The 20067-nt window shown below is 45.1% G+C and overlaps 1 protein-coding gene and 1 pseudogene across 51 annotated transcripts in view; one reads left to right on the forward strand and one right to left on the reverse strand.

Annotated features, from left to right (window-relative positions):
- Positions 1 to 20067, forward strand: part of SORBS1 (sorbin and SH3 domain containing 1) — a 243276-nt gene that overhangs the window by 50627 nt on the left and 172582 nt on the right. For 3 of the 50 annotated variants that reach the window (XM_082423548.1, XM_082423551.1, XM_082423549.1), the window contains exon 2: positions 18866 to 18961. The exons of 45 other annotated variants lie outside the window; for them this stretch is intronic. The gene's annotated coding sequence lies outside the window, so the exon portion shown is untranslated. The remainder of the gene's footprint in view (positions 1 to 18865; positions 18962 to 20067) is intronic. 2 more of the 50 variants (XM_082423550.1, XM_082423552.1) reach the window with 1 other exon arrangement.
- Positions 16451 to 17004, reverse strand: LOC309642372 (large ribosomal subunit protein eL21 pseudogene; annotated as a pseudogene). Its single transcript has one exon. The product of its transcript is annotated as a large ribosomal subunit protein eL21 pseudogene (transcript).

Here is a 20067-nt window from a genome sequence, read left to right on the forward strand (position 1 = left end):
TTGGTTATTTAGTAGTGTACTGTTTAGCCTCCATGTGTTTGTATTTTTTACAGATTTATTCCTGTAATTGACATCCAGTCTCATAGCATTGTGTTTGGAAAAGATACTTGATACGATTTCAGTTTTCTTAAATTTACCAAGGCTTGATTTGTGACCCAAGATATGATCTATCCTGGAGAATGTTCCATGAGCACTTGAGAAGAAAGTATATTCTGTTTTTTGGATGGAATTTCCTGTAAATATCAATTAAGTCCATCTTGTTTAATGTATCATTTAAAGCTTGTGTTTCCTTATTTATTTTCATTTTGGATGATCTGTCCATTGGTGAAAGTGGGGTATTATAGTCCCCTACTATGATTGTGTTACTGTCGATTTCCCCTTTTATGGCTGTTAGCATTTGCCTTATGTATTGAGGTGCCCGTATGTTGGTTGCATAAATATTTACAATTGTTATATCTTCTTCTTGGATTGATCCCTTGATCATTATGTAGTGTCCTTCTTTGTCTCTTGTAATAGTCTTTATTTTAAAGTCTATTTTGTCTGATATGAGAATTGCTACTCCAGCTTTCTTTTGATTTCCATTTGCATGGAATATCTTCCATCCCCTCCCTTTCAGTCTGTATGTGTCCCTAGGTCTGAAGTGGGTCTCTTGTAGACAGCATATATATGGGTCTTGTTTTTGTATCCAGTCAGCCAGTCTTTGTCTTTTGGTTGGAGCATTTACATTTAAGGTAGTTATCGATATGTGTGTTCCTATTACCATTTTCTTAATTGTTTTGGGTTTGTTATTGTAGATCTTTTCCTTCTCTTATGTTTCCTGCCTAGAGAAGTTCCTCTAGGATTTGTTGTAAAGCTGGTTTGGTGGTGCTGAATTCTCTTAGCTTTTGCTTGTCTGTAAAGGTTTTAATTTCTCAGTCAAATCTGAATGAGATCCTTGCTGAGTAGACTAATCTTGGTTGTAGGTTTTTCCCTTTCATCATTTTAAGTATGTCCTGCTACACCCTTCTGGCTTGCAAAGTTTCTGCTGAAAGATCAGCTGTTAACCTTATGGGGATTCCCTTGTATGTTATTTGTTGCTTTTCCCTTGCTGCTTTTAATATTTTTTCTTTGTATTTAATTTTTAATGGTTTGATTAATATGTGTCTTGGCCTGTTTCTCCTTGGATTTATCCTGTATGGGACTCTCTGCACTTCCTGGACTTGATTATTTCCTTTCTCATATTAGGGAAGTTTTCAACTATAATCTCTTCAAATATTTTCTCAGTCCCTTTCTTTTTCTCCTCTTCTTCTGGGACCCCTATAATTCAAATGTTGGTACGTTTAATGTTGTCCCAGAGGTCTCTGAGACTGTCCTCAATTCTTCTCATTCTTTTTTCTTTATTCTGCTCTGCAGTAGTTATTTCCACTATTTTATCTTCCAGGTCACTTATCCGTTCTTCTTCCTCAGTTATTCTGGTATTGATTCCTTCTAGAGAATTTTTAATTTCATTTACTGTGTTGTTCATCATTGTTTATTTGCTCTTTAGTTCTTCTAGGTCCTGGTTAAACTTCTCTTGTATATTCTCCATTCTGTTTCCAAGATTTTGGATCACTTTACTATCATTACTCTGAATTCTTTTTGAGGTAGACTGCCTATTTCGTCTTCATTTGTTTAGTCTGGTGGGTTTTTACTTTGCTCCTTCATCTGCTGTGTATTTTATTTGTCTTCTCATTTTGCTTAACTTACTGTGTTTGGGGTCTCCTTTCTGCAGGCTGCAGGTTCGTAGTTCCCGTTGTTTTTGGTGTCTGCCCCCAGTGGGTGAGGTTGGTTCAGTGGCTTGTTAAGCTTCCTGGTGGAGGGGACTGGTGCCTGTGTTCTGGTGGATGAGGCTGGGTCTTGTCTTTCTGGTGGGCAGGACCGCATCTGGTGGTGTGTTAGGGGGTGTCTGTGAACTTAGTATGATTTTAGGCAGCCTCTCTGCTAATGGCTGGGGTTGTGTTCCTGTCCTGCTAGTTGGTTAGCATGGGGTGTCCAGCACTGTAGCTTGCTGATCATTGAGTGGAGCTGGGTCTTAGCGTTGAGATGGAGATCTCTGAGAGAGCTTTTGCCGTTTGGTCCACTAGAGACCTCCTGGCCCCACGTAATATCAATGTCTTGAACTCTGTTCTCCCACCTCAGAGGCACAGGCCTGACACCCGGCTGGAGCACCAAGACTTTATCAGCCACCCAGCTGGTCTTCCTAAAGCTGGGCCGCCTGCAGCAGCCTGACCAATGGAATATTCAAATTGGAAATGTTGCCTTAGCACTGGGTGCTAGAGGAGATCTCCATCACTCCATATCAGAAATACAAAAGGATGGACAGCTCCTCTAAGCTGGGGTTTTTATGAATGTGAAGTGGCTCCTCCACTGTCTCTCTGCCTTTCTGCCAACTGAAGCAGAAGACTCTGAGGCTTTAGAACAGGGCAGTACTCCTCAACATTGTCGAGGTCATCAAAAATGAGGAAAGTATGAGAAATTCTCACAGCCAAGAGGAGCCTATGGAGACATGAAGACTGAATGTAATGCTGTATGAAATCAGCAATGTTGAGGAAGTTTTCTTGACTTTCCCAGAATGCTAGTCCATACTGCAGAGAGTTATGCAGTAAGGCTAATTATTGACAATGTTCTGAAAAGGTAACAACACCAATAAACTTTTCTGGACTTGCAAAGGAAAAAGAGAAAACAGCTGGTTCTGCTGGCAGTCGAGTTTCCAGAGCTAACTGGCGTGCCATCTGCTCGCAGCATAGAGTGGGAACCATGGTTCACATGTCGCACCAGTGTTCGTGTTAAGAAGGTTGCCCCAACAAGCCGGGGCAACTTCGCTTCCGCGCAGGTTGCTGGGGGGAGGGGTGGCGGCAGCAGCATCCACAGTGTGTGTATCGTTTTTCCGAACTCCATCTGCTCCAATTTGTAGTTTTTATCAAATTTACACATGCATATAGTTTCAAGAATCAAGCAGTTCTCCAGGAACACCATCTCCTGCCTCCCCTCCCCCTACCTGCCATCCCCTGTGGCAGTCACTTAAAAATCGTAGCTGATTCTTTTGGTATTTACTTACACATTTTTCAGTAGCTTGCATGTTTTGTTACTTTTGGGTATTATCTATTGGCTCCTTCTGAGGATTTTGCTCTCCTCCCCCTCCCCATGCGCTGTGCCCCAGCCCCCTTATCTTTGGAGGAAGGAAAATCCTGTCTTCTCCAGAAGTCAGAAGTGTCATGCGTTATCCTAGAGGGACATGGGGGTCCCTACATGGAGTAACATGCACATCTTTTGGCCTTTTCTGATCTTGCCAATAAGACTTTAAAGTCTGTCCAAAATTCTAAGCTGTAGGTTTGAATTGGGCCGTGTGTTGTTACTAGCTCTGTGGACCAACCATAACCAAGGGCCCTTTAGAAGCTGGATTGAATTAGGACGTCTTCTGGATGTGGATTTTGGGGACCAAATATCAACTTACTTTGTTGTCCTTTGCCTCTATCGTAGAGTGTAGAAAAAGTACGCTGTCCCAGTTAATTGCAGGCCATTGCTTGCTGGACTTGGTTATCTTGGGGATCCTAGGAGGCCCCTTTCTTGACCTCTCAGCTCCAGGACACTCTTAAGGAGATGGCTTCTGCTTATATTTGACTGGTGATGTCCAGGGTTTTTGGGAAAGTGGCAGAGCTGCCTGTGTCTTGGGGACCCAGAGGGATCTGTATTAAATCCTAAAAGTGCCACCTTTTCCAGAAAAGCTGCTGCAGTCCAGTCTCAGGATAGGACATGTGGACTCTACTCCGAGTCTCAGCGTTCCACTTTGTTCCCAGAGCCACCCACAGACACCTCTGAATTCTTTGTCCAGTCCTAGAGGACATGCTTCTGTGCTTACCTCTCTCGTCCAGGCTCAGGAGTGACTCCCATCACTTGCTCTTTGCCTCTATCTGTGGCCCTTCTGAGTTCTGGAGAAGACTTCACTGGAACTCATGCCAGTGATCTTGCCGTGTTTCTCGTTAATGAGGAATGAGGGAAGGCAACAGGGCAGCACCTTCTGAAACGAAGGCTGAATTTTAAAGTTGTGAGGGACCTTGGAAGCCACATGGTTTGTGTGACTCTGCTTGCATACCTTCGGCAGTGAGACTCTCACTGAAGGAGCCACCCTTTAACAGTGATGGGTGTTCATCTCTTGGAAAGTTCTTTCCTGCTGAACGGACAACCTTGTCTGAGATGCCCCTCCACTGAACAGATGAGGACAGCCTTGAAACTAGTCAACAAATTATTCTTCCTGTTTTTCTGGCATAAGTGGTATCGAAAATGGTTTTAAGAGGCAGCCATAAAAGATGCGGGTGAAGACTCATGTTTTCTAAGCACCGAGTGTGTTGCCAGAGAGGTTCACTTTTGTTTTTCTTTATCGTTATGATTTTGACATATTTGCATCTGATAGAATGGTATCAGTGACATGAGGAATAATTACATCTCTTTTGAAATTCTACCCTGGAGCCCCACCAGGAACTGACCCAGATTCGTGCCAAGGAACACATCATAGGCTTTGGGTTTTTTAAAATGTGTATTTAAAACACTCTTTTGAAATGCTAGACTTTTTGATACTTAAAGAGCATTGTTTTAATGGGTGGAGTTCTTTTTTGATCCTCTAAGTTTAAATTTCTTAGCTCCGGGGTGGCCATAGTGACCATCCTGTATTGTGAGTTCAAGGGGCCTCTGAGAGGCAAGCCCTGCACACGTGTGTGCGCGTGTGTGTACGTGCACTTGTCTCCCTTTTGTCAACCAGTTCTAAACTTGATTCTTACTGCTTTTACTGAATCTTCAGAAATGCTGGCCATTTTAGGAAAGCCATGTGACATAATTCTTTAAATAAATAAAAATGATTTGACTTAGAGAAACTGGCAGCAATAAATCAACATGGTAATGTTGGTTGGATTATCGTTTCCTTTGAGATTTCCTTTGTTTTCCCAGCTTTATATGATGAACATGTATTACTTTTATATTAGAGGAAATTATTTGGGAAAGCATGGCTGCTTCCAGACTTATTCCTAATCTGCCAATGAGGTAACAAGGTGGAGGATACAGGAGGGGATAACAGATTGGAACATAGGGATGTTGGGAGCCAGGGCTGCCATGGGAACTGTTATCGCCAGTCTTTTTTACCATCAAAAATGCCTGTTTTATTTTTATATGTATTTATTTTTCTTCTAAATGCCCCTTGCTTTGAAAGATTTCATCTAACCCAACATTGTGTTTGTTAAATAGTAATTCCTCCATTGTTGATAAGTCAAAGACTAACTGCCTTTTGGAGAGTTACTGGGATACTTTATGGAGTTGATGCTGTTCCAGCTGAGAGTAAAGACATGTGATATTTGAGTTGTTCCTTCGTTAGGCACTCATCTATGTTCTCCACCTTCATTGCTACCTAAGGTGGGACTTTCTGAGCTGAGGACCCAAGGTTGGCGTTCTGCAGTTAGAGCTCTTCTGTATTTTGGCCTCAAGACCCTGTATTCCCTCTGGTACTGGTATTTCTCCCCGACAAACCTGCCTTGATTTTGTTTTTAAATGCAACATCTAAAAAACCACAAAACCAGTAGTACAGTAAGGCTTCATGGCTATGCTAACCTTTTTCTGCCTCATCCTTCATCATCCTCATCCTCATCATGGTAGTAATAGTTGGCGTCACTTGAGTGCGTGCTTAAGGTGTACCGGATACATGTTAAATGTCTACATAGATGATCTCATTTGACCCTCATAATTCTTCCTCTGTGAAGCAAGGACTGTTAATTAGCCCCCGCATTTTACTGATGGGGAAGCTGAGACTCAGAGGTTGAGTAATTTGTTCAAGGTCATGAGGCCAAAGAACAGCAAAGCCAGGACTTGAGTTGCTTCCCATCTCTTACACCTTCCTTTAATCTCTTTCTTCTTGAATCCTTTCTTCACAGACCAAGACCTCAGCTTCGGATCTTCTTCACATCCTAACACATCACCTTGTTGTGTACCTGGAATTAGTTGATTCTCTCTTTACAGTTCCCCAGTAGGGGAAGAATCCACAAAGTTTTCATTAGATTCTCAAAGGGATCTATGACCCAATAAAAGTTAATGTAGACCACGTTCCACATGCTATCCTTGGAATGAAACTGAGGTCATCCTGTGGGAAGGGAAGTACCTCCTCTAGCTTCCTCACTGTTCCAGAAGGAAGGGGTTTGAGGCTTTCTCTGCTGGAGAGCAGGAGAAGAAGAACTCTGGTGAATTGCACTGGAGGCCCTAAATAGGCGTTTCTATGGCTGGGAAATGCCTCCTTGGATCCCTTAAGGACCCCACCCTAACAGTGGGAAATTAAAAAGGACAGAACCAGATCCCAACTCCAATTTCCACACATTCAGGAATAAACCCACTCTATCCGGGCCCATCAGGGTGCAGGAGGAGGGCTTCTGGCACTGCGGCCGACATTTAGGTTGTAGGCATTGTGCTAAGCACTTACATGTATTACCTCTTTTAATCCTCCTCATAACCCTATGAGGTGTGGAGTGTTGTTATCCCTATTCTACAAATAAGGAAACTGAAGCTTTGAGATGTTTAGTGACTTGCCTGTGGATATGCATTTAGAAAGTGGTTGGGTCTTTGCACAGGATTTCAGTTGCACCCCAGGACCTGGAGTACCTCAGTTCTAGAGTACAGGCCACCACCTGCATTGCTTAAAGATGGGAACGTGTACGTGTAACGGGGTATTAGGTAGATACCAACCCCCAGAGCTGGTGATGAACCTGCTTGTCAAGGTGGTGGAGGAAGGGGGGGCTGCTCTGGGCTCCCCTTTTACAGAATCCTCCCCCATCCTTTTGGACCTGTTAGGTGCATCTGCGTGGAGTTTCTAAGTGTCCAAGCTTTGCAGGGCTCCCACACAGTTATCGGCATTTATCAGTAGGTGGGGAGTCAGACAATCTGGGCTTCCCCCCTGGTTCTGCCCGTCCAAGCTGTGTGACCTGGGGGAGTCATTCAGGCTCTCCGAGTCTGTCTGCTCATTTGCAAACCAGGGAGTTTGAACTCTGGCCTTCATTAGGATGAGGAAGGGTCTCAGCACTGTGGGAGGAAGGCCCTGCCCTTAATGTGTCTTCATAAGCAAATGGCCTGCTCCAAGTACACTGGGCATGTTGTTCTGGTATTAAGATTAGTGGGCCAGAAACCTACCTGTAAGTCTGGCCACACTTGACAACTGTAGCTTTAGAAGGTACAGTGATTATTTTCATAGAGCAACAGTGATCATAATAATTAAGATTTTCGGATCGTTTGTACTCCTCCTCCTGTCTGCATTTCTATTCTGTTCTCCACCTGTTCACGACCCCCACTGCAGGTATCCTTAAAATCAGAGAGCTGTGGAATATCAGTGCTGGAAAGGAACTCTGATCACCTATGGCCAGCCTTCTCATTTTACAGGCATGGAAATAGGCTCAAGAGAGGTATAGCAACTTACCTAAGGCCATTCTTAGTAGAGCCAGCATGTAGGTTGGCATTCTTTCAGTTGTGCCCTGCAGCTGTCCCTTATCTCTCCTCCTAACTTCCTTCACAAGCAGACATAACTTTTCATCAGTCTTTACCTTGTATGGCTCTTATGGCCTGTACTTGCTTCCTTGAAAGTAGAGGCTGGGTCATTCTCGTCATAGCTTCTCCCTCTTCCTCCTCACTGTCCCTGTGTGTGATGAACAAAGGAACAAGGCCATTGCATAAGCAGAGCCATCTCAGAAGTCCTTTATGGTGCTAGGCCCACTGTTCCACATATTCAGATCATTGTGACTTCTCCAAGCACCAGGATGAATCTCTGCTGTGGACAGAGACCTAGGAAATACCCCTCTCCATATACTACTTTATCCCATTAATGTAGTGATGGATATACACAGCCAGTGTGTTACCGGAAGCGCTTGGAAGCCAAGATGGGTTGGCTTCTTCATGGCTGTGCGGGGGCTGTCCCTCCAGTAACGGTATAATCTGGGTATAAAGAGCATCTTTCTGATCTGAGTGGTGACATTTAACTCTACCCCTTTGCCACATGGCACCGTGAGTGTTCATAGACTTTCTCCTCTTCTCTCTGTTAAACGTAATTGTTGTCTATTACTCAGCTTTCCCAGTTACCCTACCTTTTAAGGAGAATTTTCTCTTGGTTAGCTCAGTTCCTGGTCCTTTTTTATATAGAGGCAATGAGTGGAGGATGAGCTGGAGGACCAAGAGGTGGGCCGGTCAGCGTTTGTGTGAGTGTGGATATGTGAATGCATGTAAGGAGGGCCTGTATTTGTATCTGAAAAGACCCAATACTTGTGTGTGAGAAGGAGGAACAGAGGCTAAAGGAAAGGAGAGGGAAAGTGTGTATGAGCTGGGAGTTGGGGAGAGTGGGAAGATGAAGAGAAGAGCCTTTAGAGGGATAGCTGCTCTCTCTGTATGGGATACCAAGTGGTAGAGAAGGAGGAGGGATTTTAAAGACAGTTCCCAATACATTAGGAATTTAATTCCTTCCCATTGGTCTTCAAGAGATCAGTAACATTTTGAGTTTTATGTTTGGGCTGGATTGTTTGCTTACATGGCTCCCAAGTGAAGACAGGGCTACATGGAGACTCAGTTATGTTCATGCTATCTGGCATGTTCTATCTGGGAGACAGAGGCCAACTGTGGGGCAGAAGAATGCGAGAAGCAGACTTCTGGTGGTGGGGGTGGGTGATTTGGAAAAATACTGTGTGGTTGGGGTCCAGGGGCCCAGGGCTGATGTGCCAGAGTCAGCGTGTAGTTTGTATTACTATGAACAAACCCCAGATCATTTTCCTGCATTAAAAATAAAAAATATATTGGAGTTCTCAGATTTGGTACTTATTCACTTTGTACCCGATTTCCAAAAAAATATGAGGCAGTTCAGACTCGGTGGAGAAAAATGTAGTGTTTCGTTCACATTGTATTTTTTTTTCATAGAGAGATTTGCCCTAAGAAGGAAGAATAAGTTGAGTTTCATGATCATATTTTACTGACAGAAATACTGGGAAGGATATTAAAATTTTTGTTCTCCAGGAAATTGCTCTTTTGTACTGGTTTGAGATGCAGATGGCTTAGCACAGAGAAGGTTTTAAATCCAAGGGAAGGAGCAGAGTGACTGGTTGGTTGAGATAAAGTTCTGTCTTCTGCCGGTGTGCCTCCTGGGGTTGGATTGATCTGTGCACTCTGCCTATCTGGCATTCGTGTTTGGTAAGATGAGTTCTTCCAGTGGTTGAAGGCCCCAGAAGAATAAACAGGCTACTGGAACTTGCAGGTCTGTCCACGGAAGTCCTGGCCTCTTTCTGGGCTCCTAGGAAAGGAGGAGAGACACTTCTGCAGAAGAGCCTGAAGGATTGGCCTGACATCCAGAAAGCTGAGGCAGGCATTGGTGTTTTGGGTACCAGGCAAGGGCAGAGAGAGGACCTGTCCTGGACCTTCTTGTGTGTTGCTGGTGGGAGTGCTAAGCCGCCTAGTCTTTTTAGCCCAATTGCCAAGCTGTTGGGCACTTTGAAATTGTCTGTACTTTTAGATCCTCTTAAAGGGCCTTGTGTGAAGGCAGGAAGTGTCAGCCGCCTTTTGAAACAACATCCAGGGCAGACAATCATTTCCCACCTACCTTTACAAGATGTCAGGAAAGTAGCCCTCTGCTGGGGAAGGGCCCTGGTCAGCTCCTGGCCTCTCCGTGGCCCACACCTGCCTTGTGCAGGCTGGCCTGCCGACTGCAGGCTGGGGAAGTCCCAAGGCAGCCCTGATGGTTTTGGTCACAGTTCCTCAGCCACGTCAGTTTCTCAGAGGGACTCCTAGGCCATGGGCACCAGAACATTCCAAGGTTCTTATGAGCAGTGTGCCTCCCTGGTCCCACACCAAGTGGACAGTCCGAGTCTCTGGTTGGGGGGTGGGAGTGGGCGGGGTTAGGGCTCCTCAGGTGATTCCTTTGTACCCTCTGGACGGAGACCCTCTGTGCCGTCCATCTGCAGTCACGGCCCAGTTCTGCACACTGTGGTTAGTAAATTTGATGCCAGGAGATCCTGGGTTCAAATTTTACGGACTTCAAGCAGTCAGGGAAGGAGGAGGGCGAGGAAGGTCACAGGTGTTGAGTGCCAGCTTCGGGAAGATGTCAGCCTGGTGCTTCCGGTTACTTTTATGATGCTCCCCTGGGCCCAGCGTGCTGGGTGCTCTCATGCCCGTGTCTGGGAGGAACTGAGCTGCCAAGAGATCGAGAACCTGCTGAGGATCATGCACTTGGTAGGTGACAGGCCTGACCAGCGTCCTCATTTTTTTTCCAATAGGATTGTTAATGCCCACCCTAGAATGTTGAGTGTCTCCTCAAGCGTGGCTGTGTAACAGATGTGAGCCACATATGTCATTTAAGATTTTTCTAGTAGCCACACTTAAAAAGGTAAAAAGAAATGAAATTAATTTTAACTATATATTTTTAACCCAGTGTATCTAAAATATTATTTCAATATATAATCAGTATTTTTAAAAAAATCAGTGAGCTATTTTACGTTTTTTTTCCATACCGCGTCTTCAAAATCCAGTGTCTATGTTCCCCTTACAGTACATCTCAAGTCACACCAGCCACATTGCAAGGGCTCAATGACCACGTGTGGCTAGTGGCCGCCTTACAGGACTGCACAGCTTTGGCATCTCTTGGCCGGAGAGGTGTGTCTTGGCCGACTGCCCAGGGTAGCAAGGGGTCACAGTTTACTAAATTAATGGTTTCCAAACGCCACAGGATGAATCAATCCTGGGCCGTCTGCAAGAGTGTCACCTGAGGAACATCGTCTAGAGCCCCAGGTGATTCTCTGTAGCCTGATTGGAAACACTGTTCTAAAACCATTCACTGGGCAGTTCACTGGCGTTCTGTGCCTTGGCCTCACCCCCTTTCAGGGACACTTGCATTCCAAGCACGTTCCTTTTGGGGGGGTGGCGATGGTAGTGGTGTGAAGGGAAAGGTCGGGGAAGGCGTGCCCTGAGGGCCTTTTCCCTCCCCTGCTAAACAGAACTGCAGTTTCAGTGGAAAAACAAGATCTTGCTTATTTATCTGGATGTGATCATGCATAAGGGGTGGCACCTTCTCTTTTGGTGTCTGAGAGCAGGATCCTGTGTTCTCAGGAAAGGTGAGACGAAAGAACCAAAATATTTAGGGCAGAATGGGATACTGTGTACTTAAGCTGTGTTCTTTTCCAGTGGTTTGGTTTTAAAATTTATTTGCTGACTTAGAGTAAAAAATTTGGTCCTAAAGAGTTATAGTTTAGGGTCCAAACCTCAAATGCCTCAGGCCGAGCAGGTAACACGCGGTGAAGGGTAGGGGATTTCAAATCGAAACTCACAGGAATGTTTTTCACTTTCACAAAAATGTAAAATGTCTCCCTTTTTTCTGGAAATAAAAGACCCTCTTGGTCTTTCATTTTCCTACTCTTGGTAGAGCAGTATTTCTAAGAGAAAAAGCACTGCAGGCACCATGATAAATAGCAGCTGACACTTGGCCTTGGTGTTTCAGGAGAGGAATCTGAGAGCTATGCCCATGTAAGGGGGAACAGCTACTGCCCAGCCCCATCCAGCTGTAGGCCTGGAGGCCCAATGTCACCAGATCTTGCTATTATTAAGGAGAAGCCACAAATCAGAGTATTTAAAAGGTAAAATCTTTGGGGTTTTAAAAGAAGTTTTAACCTTAGAAATACAGACTCCTAGGAATTTGCCCCACTGCCAAAAGATACAGGGTCCTGTGTGTCCTTCCCTCAGCCTCCCCCAGTAGTGGCATCTTACATAACTAGTACAGCATCCAAACCAGGAAATGGGCACTGTTGCAATCTACAGTCCTTATGCAGATTTCACCAGTTTATATATGTACTCGCTTGTGCGTGCATGTGAGGTACTTCAATTTAGTGTACCTTTTCTGAGTACCACCTATGTGTCAGGTTCTGGGCCAACAGGGATGAGTTAGATTGGACCCCAGTGATCAAGGAACAGTCAGTTGGGGGAACCAGACAGAAGAATGGGACTTCAGAATATATCATGATTGTGGGATAGAGGGCAAGGGCACTGGGCCCAACCACGGGGGCCTTGAGGGGCAAGAAGGAGCTAACAGGTACCGAGGCAGCAGAGGGAGCGGCCTGAGCAAAGGTTTTGACTTTAGGCCTGGTGGGGCCACACAGCTGAGCTGGGAGCTGATTGGTGGTGATGGAGGCTGCACAGGGAAGCTGGGGTATTGGAGATGAGTTGGAAGAGTACCCCCTGTAGGTGGCTCCGAGGCTTCTCCTCCAAGAGTCTCTGCATTTGCTCCTCTCTCTACCTGCAGAGCTCTTTCCCTGTCTCTCGCCATGGCTGGGGTATTCTCAGTAGTGACAGCTCAGATCAAATAGCATTTCTTAACTGAGGCCAGCCCTGACTACCTAACTTTAGTCCCACCAGCAAAAACTACTTTCAATCTGTAATTATCTTATTTATCCCATCCAGGGGACAGGAATATTGCCTGACTTGTTTATCATCAAGATTTTCTCATGCTTGCTTCAGCACGAGAAAATTGGAATGATACAGAGAAGATTAGCATGGCCCCTGCACAAGGATGACACAAACTTGTAAAGTGTCCCATGTTTTGGGGAGGAATAAATTAGGAGTATAGGATTAACATACATACACTAGTATATATAAAATAGATAACCAACAAGGACCTACTATATAGCACAGGAAACTATACTCAATACTTTGTAATAACCTATAAAGGGAAAAGAATCTAAAAAAGAATATATGTATAACTGAATCACTTTGCTGTACACCTGAAACTAACCTAGAAAATGGTGTGTTAGTAAATCAACTGTACTTCAGTTAAAAAAAAAAAAAAAAAAGGAAAAATTTTCTTGGGAGCCCGCAAATCAGAACAGGTATCCTGTGGAGGTATCTTGTTTTAGGACTGGATGGGGAGAAAGGAGGGTACGACCACCTTTGGGAGGAAGAAAAGCATATTCCAGTGGAAGAAAGTATGAAGTCACTGTGAATCATTTAAAGTAGGTGTGCTTTTTTTTTTTTTTTAAAGGAGATAAAAATCATCTTGCTATTTTTCAACTAATTTTATTCTACTTTAAGAGCTTTGTGTCATTCAGAGAACTTGGAAACTTCATTCTGCCTCCTACTGAATTTGTGGAGTAGGTGGGAGAACTATAAAAAGCTCCCAAAGATCCACTTTCTTCTGCTAACGGGTGGGAAAGGGGGACAGCGGGACAGTGGGACTAGAGGTGAGTGGTGTTTGGACATAGGAGCCACCTGGGCATTGAGCATCTCAGAAGCTTCAGTACTGTTCAGGTCCTGAGGATACGGCACTGGGTCTGGCCCCGGCCCCAGTGGGATTTGCTGTGAGAAATAGGGAAGTGCTTTCCAAGGTCAAAACAGGAGTGAAGTCATGTTAAAGCATTAAAGGCAGTGTGATTTTAAAAACAGCACAAAAAGGAAAGATAATTATTGTGAGTTGTTTCCTTCCCAAATTGGTCAGCCTCAAGGCCAGTTGGGGATTGATTTTTCTCCCCTGGATTGTCTGGGTTTGTTGATGGAGGAGTTGGAATTTGTGAGGGAGGGAAGTCTCCTATGAGCTTGGGAAGAAAGTTGGGCCTTGGACTCAGAACAAGGAGAGAGGGGCCAAGTCTGAGAGGCAGGAGAGCAGGTAGGTAAGGTCGAGTTACCTTCAGCAGACATTCCTATGTGCCAGGCTTTGTGGGGCGGAGGGGTGTGCGGAGGGGGCAGAGCCAGGAACTAGGTGAGTGCCATGGGCAGGATGCATCAAGGTCGCGTAGTTAGGTGGAGTTAGGGCACACACAAAGTAGCAGGGGTTGGGGCAGGGAATGAAACCAGAATTCCAGGCAATGGTCAGGGACCCAAAAGTTTCTAGGAGCTGAAGAGTAATAGGAAACAGCTCTGGCATCAAGCAGTCCCAGAAATTTGAAGCTATGTCATGTCATGCCTCATAACTAGAATTATCAGATTCCCGGTGAGATAGAAACCAGGCAGAGTACGGGTGCTTTGAACATAAGGTTGAGCGTTAGTGTCAGACCATGTTTAGGGTCCACTAGGAACCTCAGATTACACATCTTGACTCTCTTCTTCTCTCCTCATCACCTGGTAGACTTTTCCGTGCTGACTTTGGCCTTTGCGGGTGAACTTGACCTTGGGAGTCCAACTGGGTTAGTGCTTTACCAGTACTAGACTAGCCTTCTGAGCAGGGTCCTTCCTAGTCCACTAAATTAGTGGACTAATTAGTGGATGCTTAGATTCCAGAGGCCAGTGGCAAGACTGAGTAGTTAGGGAATGGGTTGACTTGGTCATCTTTTAGCTGGAAGGTATGAAATTTGGGGTATATTTGGAAGGAACCTAGAGGATTTGAAGTCACTATTGGGATACAGTGATCGTAAGTCAAGCAAACAAAAGAGGTTAAACAACAACAACAAAAAGACGAAACAAATGTTGACATGATCCTTGTCCATACGTATAGGTTAGTGGGAAAACAATGTAAAAATAAGTGATTTGTGCTCTGAAGGAGAGATACATGGTAGTTAGGAAAACATGTATCCAGAGAGGCTCCCATTGGTCCAGAGCTGGTTGGATTGTTGGATTGATGTTGAGTAGGAATGAAGGTGGCTAAGGTGACTTTCACAACATCCAGGATTGTTCTGTGTTCTTGGGATAGGCTAGAGATGGGGATGTAGATGAGGAAGGTGATGGTTCAGGGTGTTTGGCAGGGCCTTGAACAACTCTTGTGACATCTTTTGGAGGGTTGGGTCAGAGAATGGTCTTGTTTTAGGCAAGGATATAATGGTACTGCAAGAAATATTGGATTGCTTTTCTCCCCAGAAGGGATAAATTAGTATCTTGTGCTTTTCCTAGACTTCCTGCCTCACCTGTGCTCTTCCAAATTTGCATTATGGCTGAAGTGGAGGGCCCTTAGGTTGAAGGGGATGCTTGAGTGTCTCCTTGTTCTCGTGAAGGATACTATAGATTGCTGCTGGGCCTTGCAGTCAGGAAGGCTGACCTTGGTCAGCCATGGGTTTCTCTGGTGCTGGGCTGTCTGAAGGTCACGTAGTAGCATCTGGTGATGTCGGGGAAGAGATCTCTGGAGGCTGGTCCATTCAGGGAACTGACTTACTCTGATCTGTCATCCTTGTGGTTCACAGCATTTACTTTGCCATTCTTTGCTTGAGGTTGCTCAGGTCGTTTCTTGACCACAAGTGGAAATCTGGGAAGAGAAGTGCTCGGCTGGCTTGGCAGGTTTCCAGGCATTGCATTGATCTGCAGTGTCCTGCTCTTTCTTTGGTGGGCAGTAAGGATCTGATCAGAGTGCTGTGTGCCTTGGAGCTGTTCCTCAAAGGCCACCTTGGTGACCAGATGCTCCCCGACCCTTTGCTCTGCCAGGGTGAGCCTACACAGGTGTACAAGGGCTCAGATCTACTGAGACTGGACAACTCCAGTACATCATCTGGAGGCCCCGGCATTGGGTCATGATATATAGCGACAAGGGCAGAGAGGGAGGCTGGCTTCACTTACCCAGTTGCCATCCTGGCTGCTGGCCTTCTATTTTTATTTAAAATAAAAAGGAGTAAAGTGATGGTTGTGACGGTGTGATTTAGGGAGTGGGTAAACATACTAAGGATGTGCAACTCCCCCAAAGCCTGGATCCTTGAATCCTGCCGGAAAGATGCTGAACTAATAACATTGAGATTGTTCTAGAGGGTGAAAGAGTGTTCTGGAAAAGGGTGAAAGATACCCTTTTCCAAATGAGTATCAGAGTCTAGGCATCACAATCACCTGAATAGTTCCTGTGCCTCCAAACCAGAAATTCAGATTTAATGGGTCTGAGGCCCAAGAAACTGTTCTAGTTTTCTAGGTGATTCTAATTTTCAGCCAGATTTGGGAACCTGTCCACCAGTTAAGATCCAGGGATGCTTCCTTATTTTCTAGAACGGACCTTGACCCTGAACCCTAACCATGGCCACATATTTGGTCTTCACTCCTCTTTATGCCCCTTTCTTAACGCTTGTCTTTCAGAGATGCTGCCCCTTGGCTTTGCCTCAGCCTAGATCAGGGCTGGCGGCTCCTCCCTTTTTTGTCCATGAAGAAAAGGGGAGCTCCACCTGGGCGTTTTGATGGGCAGATATTCTGGAACATTTTCTCACAAAACTTGCTGCTTGAGGCTCGACCGCATAGTAGATTCTGTAGAAATCCAGATCCTGAGATGGAGGCAGGACCGTCGTGTGATGGCACAGAAAAAAATCTGTTTACTGTCTTCTTAGACATCATGGAAGTTCTGGAAATACTGGGAGGCTCAGTGTTTCTACCCCCATGTTTCTTGGGTCCTGCAGACTGGCACAGTATTTGTTGCCCTGAGGATGTGAAAGGTGGACATTGCCAGGCAGCAGGGCTGAATTGGTGGCTTTTTTTTTTTTTTTTTTTTTTTTTAACAGTTCAGGTCTTTTATTTTCTTTACACCTGTCATGCCATGAATTCATAGGGAGTGGGCTCCAACAGTTCAGGCTCCTTTTCATTGGTTCTCACGAAGTGTGCTTCTCTGGGTGGAGCAGGCTGGCGCTTCAGCTGAACCCAAGTACCTTTCTCTTTGGCTTCCTTCTTTTTCTGATCATTTTCCTTCACCCGTTTCAGGAAGCTATCTCGGCTCTTAGGGTGCTTAATATGCTCGATACGCACATTAATTCTCTTGGCAAGAATCTTGCCCTTGTTTGTTTACAACAGTGCCAACAGCATGCTGGCTAACATTGTAGACTCTCCCAGTTTTGCCATGGGGACATTTGTGGGGCATTCCTTTTTGAACAGTGTCCATTCCCTTGATAACTGCAATATCACCTTTCTTGTAGATTCGCATGTATGAGGCCAAAGGAACAACTCCATCTTTTCTAAAAGGCCTAGAGAACATATAGCGGGTGCCCCTCCTCTTTCCCTTTGTGTTGGTCATTTTGGCGAATTACTGGAAGATGGCGGTTCCGACACAAAGGCTTGGTGGCATTGTTGATATGGGCACTTGGCAAGATCAGCTTCCACGGGTGCACATGTGGGGCTTGTGCATCAAGTCTCGGCAGATATTGGGTCAGGTGGCATAAGGTGGGGGGTTTTAAGACCCATAAGGTGATACAAAATCTGGACAAGACTCAATCGGAGGGAGGGGCTGTTCATATTTTTCGCTTTTACCCACACTGTCCCTGTCATTCCCTCCTTCCCTCGGTTTGCCCCCCGACTGCTCCACTCCCATCCCTGCTTTAGGCTTCCCTCAGGCCTCTGTCCGTGCTGGGAAGCATCTCTTCACCTCAGCTGCACTAGGAACCCCTGCTCAGGGCTCCCACAGCACCTGTGCCTACCCAGATCTTTACGTTTACCCATTGTTTTAGAAGTCTTTGAGTGTCTGGATCTTTTACCCAGACAGAGCCACTTAGGGGACTGGGTCTGTTCATCTTTGTGTATCCATCACCTCGTGCACTGCCTGGCATGTAATAGGGTTCAGTAAATATCTGCTGAGTGAATGAATCATACATGCTTTGAGGGGACGATATAAATAACTCCCTCCATGACCTTATCGTTGAACATTGTTCATTTATTACGGTGTTGGTACCTATACATAAGCTTATTGATAGCCTTGTATTCAAGATTCATATTAAAGGACATTTTTCTAGCATAAGGAGTGTTTCAGACAGTTTGGAACGTTAACTGAGCACTTTTGAAGTAGCGGGTTTATGGCATTTGTGAGAACTACTTCTGTGCTTAAAGCAGTAACATTTTATTGAAAATGTCACATTAGGAAACAAGCCCTTAGGGAACCTGATATAACTTACTCTTATATTCTTTGGCAGATGAAGGTATGGCAAGCATTTTAGTACAGAGTAGGTTGGATACTTCAACTGTAGTTCCTTGAATTGAGTATCTAGCTTCAAGGGAAACACATACATATATGTGTGTGTGTGTGTGTGTGTGTATATACACACATAAAATTTGCTTTTTGCTTTGTAATATAAGATTACTGTGCAATGGGGCATAGCAAAAGAGTCCTGGATTGGACCTAGGGTCTAAAGGCAGAGCAAATTCTAACTGTGGGAGTGGGTAAGTTAGTTTTCTGCTTACACTTGTATGAAATGGGAGTGTTGTTCTTGTTCAGGGGTTGCAAATGTCTACAGGAGTGAGGTTGCTAACTTAAGTTGCTATATGTGCTATACCATTCTTTTTCCTCTTAGAACTCAGCCCCTTTTTTGTGTTCCTACTTTTGTTAGAATCAGAGGTAGAAGGAACTATTGCTGTACCCTGAACAAAATAACGCAAGGACAATGATCATCACAACTTTTCTCTGTGACAATAGGGAGTGGTAGCGACTGTGGCGTATTGGAATAGCCAAGCCTGCCTGTGAAGGGCAGCTGCTACTTAGCACCAGCTGATCATTTCCAGACATGAACATGGGCTATTTTGACAGATCCTCTTTTTTTTTTTTTTTTTTTTTAAACAGAAGCCCGAAGTCTGGGTTTTTATGTGACATCTCTGATTTTTAAGTTTTGGCTCAAATTCCTAGGCATATCCTGCAGATTAATATAATATCTCTGTAGGCTAGATGTGACCCACTCGACATCTATTATAAATGATCTCTAGAGCTTCTTTCTGTCCAAGATCCATTGATTCTAATGGGGACCATTTCAACCAGTGAACTGAAGATTCTGCTTCTACTAGGTGAAGTCAGAGTAAGAAGGAAGTGGGGCTGGAAGATGAGGAGGGAGGCTTTGAGTCTAAACAGGGTGCCTGGCAATTGGTATTTGGATGGCCTCCTTGGAGAGAGGCCACAGGATGCCCTATTCACAGCAGATGCCTTGTATGTTTGTCATTGCAGGAGTGGCATTTATTGGAAGAGTTTGTGAGACCTTCTCTCTGCCCACAGCTCCAGGACCAATGCGTCTTTCCAGCACCTTAAACCACTGGTGAATATGTATGTGTGTGTGTTTTTTTTCCTGCTGCTGCAGTGAAGGGACATGTTTTCAGTGGACTGTAGAACGTGATTTTCAGAGAACCACACTGTCCTTTCTATTAGAGAAGGCAGGACACTGGGATGGGCCTAGGCATATCTGGATTCTGGTACCTACTTCGTTCTGCTTATTGTGGGATCTTAGGTGCATTGTTTGGCTTCGCTGGGCCCCCAGACAGAGAAATGAATCCTGCCCTGCTGAAAAGTTATATGAGAATGCTTCCAAGGGAATAAAATGCTGAGCAAATACAGAATAATCCTATCTGACTCTGAGATGTAGAGCTGGGCAATTCTGTGCTAACAAATTGAGATGTGAATACATAGGTTGGAAACATGGGTTTTAAATACCGATTTTGAGTCCTCCAGAGTGGTTCTTCAAGAGATTTTCATTTTCCTTTTTTTCCTTCCTACCACTCCAGCTACCATTTTTTAGAAAGATAAATTAACTATGTTTCACGATTACCTTCATTTTTATTTGCGATCAGATAATTTCACAGTTAACAAATGTTCTTCCTTTTCCCCCCCTGAAAGAAACTTAATTACTCATCATAGCAGGTAAATGTCTTGCATCTGTGGCAGTTGAAAGAGGCAAAAATATGTCTTTAACACCAGTGTGTTCCAGTGCTGGCAGCACTTTGAGGCGTGCTAGCTAGTTGATGGTGAAGGTCTCACGTGAGTACTGAGGGCAGGACACTGAGCCAGGGAGGCAGTATGACCCGTGCGTCTCGAGTCCAGCCGCCCTTTGTTGAGAGAAGCTGGCTGGCTTGCTGCTGACTGCCTGGTCCGCTCCCACCGCGTGGACCAGGTGCTTTTACAACCCAGTGAGATGCGTACCTGTGGCATGGCCACCTGGGGAGCTTGCAGGGTGCCTTGGTGGGGCAGAAAGGAAGGGCAGTTAGTCAGGCCCAGGGTTAGGGACCCAACTCAGGTATGGGAGGCTGACTGTCCCCATTGCTGTGCCTAAAGGGACACAGTGGACATTCTGGGTCCCTCAGTCAGAGACCCATCTGTTAGGAAGAACTCTGTGGTGGGAGTCCTCAGGGAAGCAGATGGTCTCAGGCGGATGGGAT

This window comes from Balaenoptera physalus (genome assembly GCF_965194825.1).
Source record: "Balaenoptera physalus genome assembly, chromosome: 14".
Lineage (NCBI taxonomy): Eukaryota > Metazoa > Chordata > Mammalia > Artiodactyla > Balaenopteridae > Balaenoptera > Balaenoptera physalus.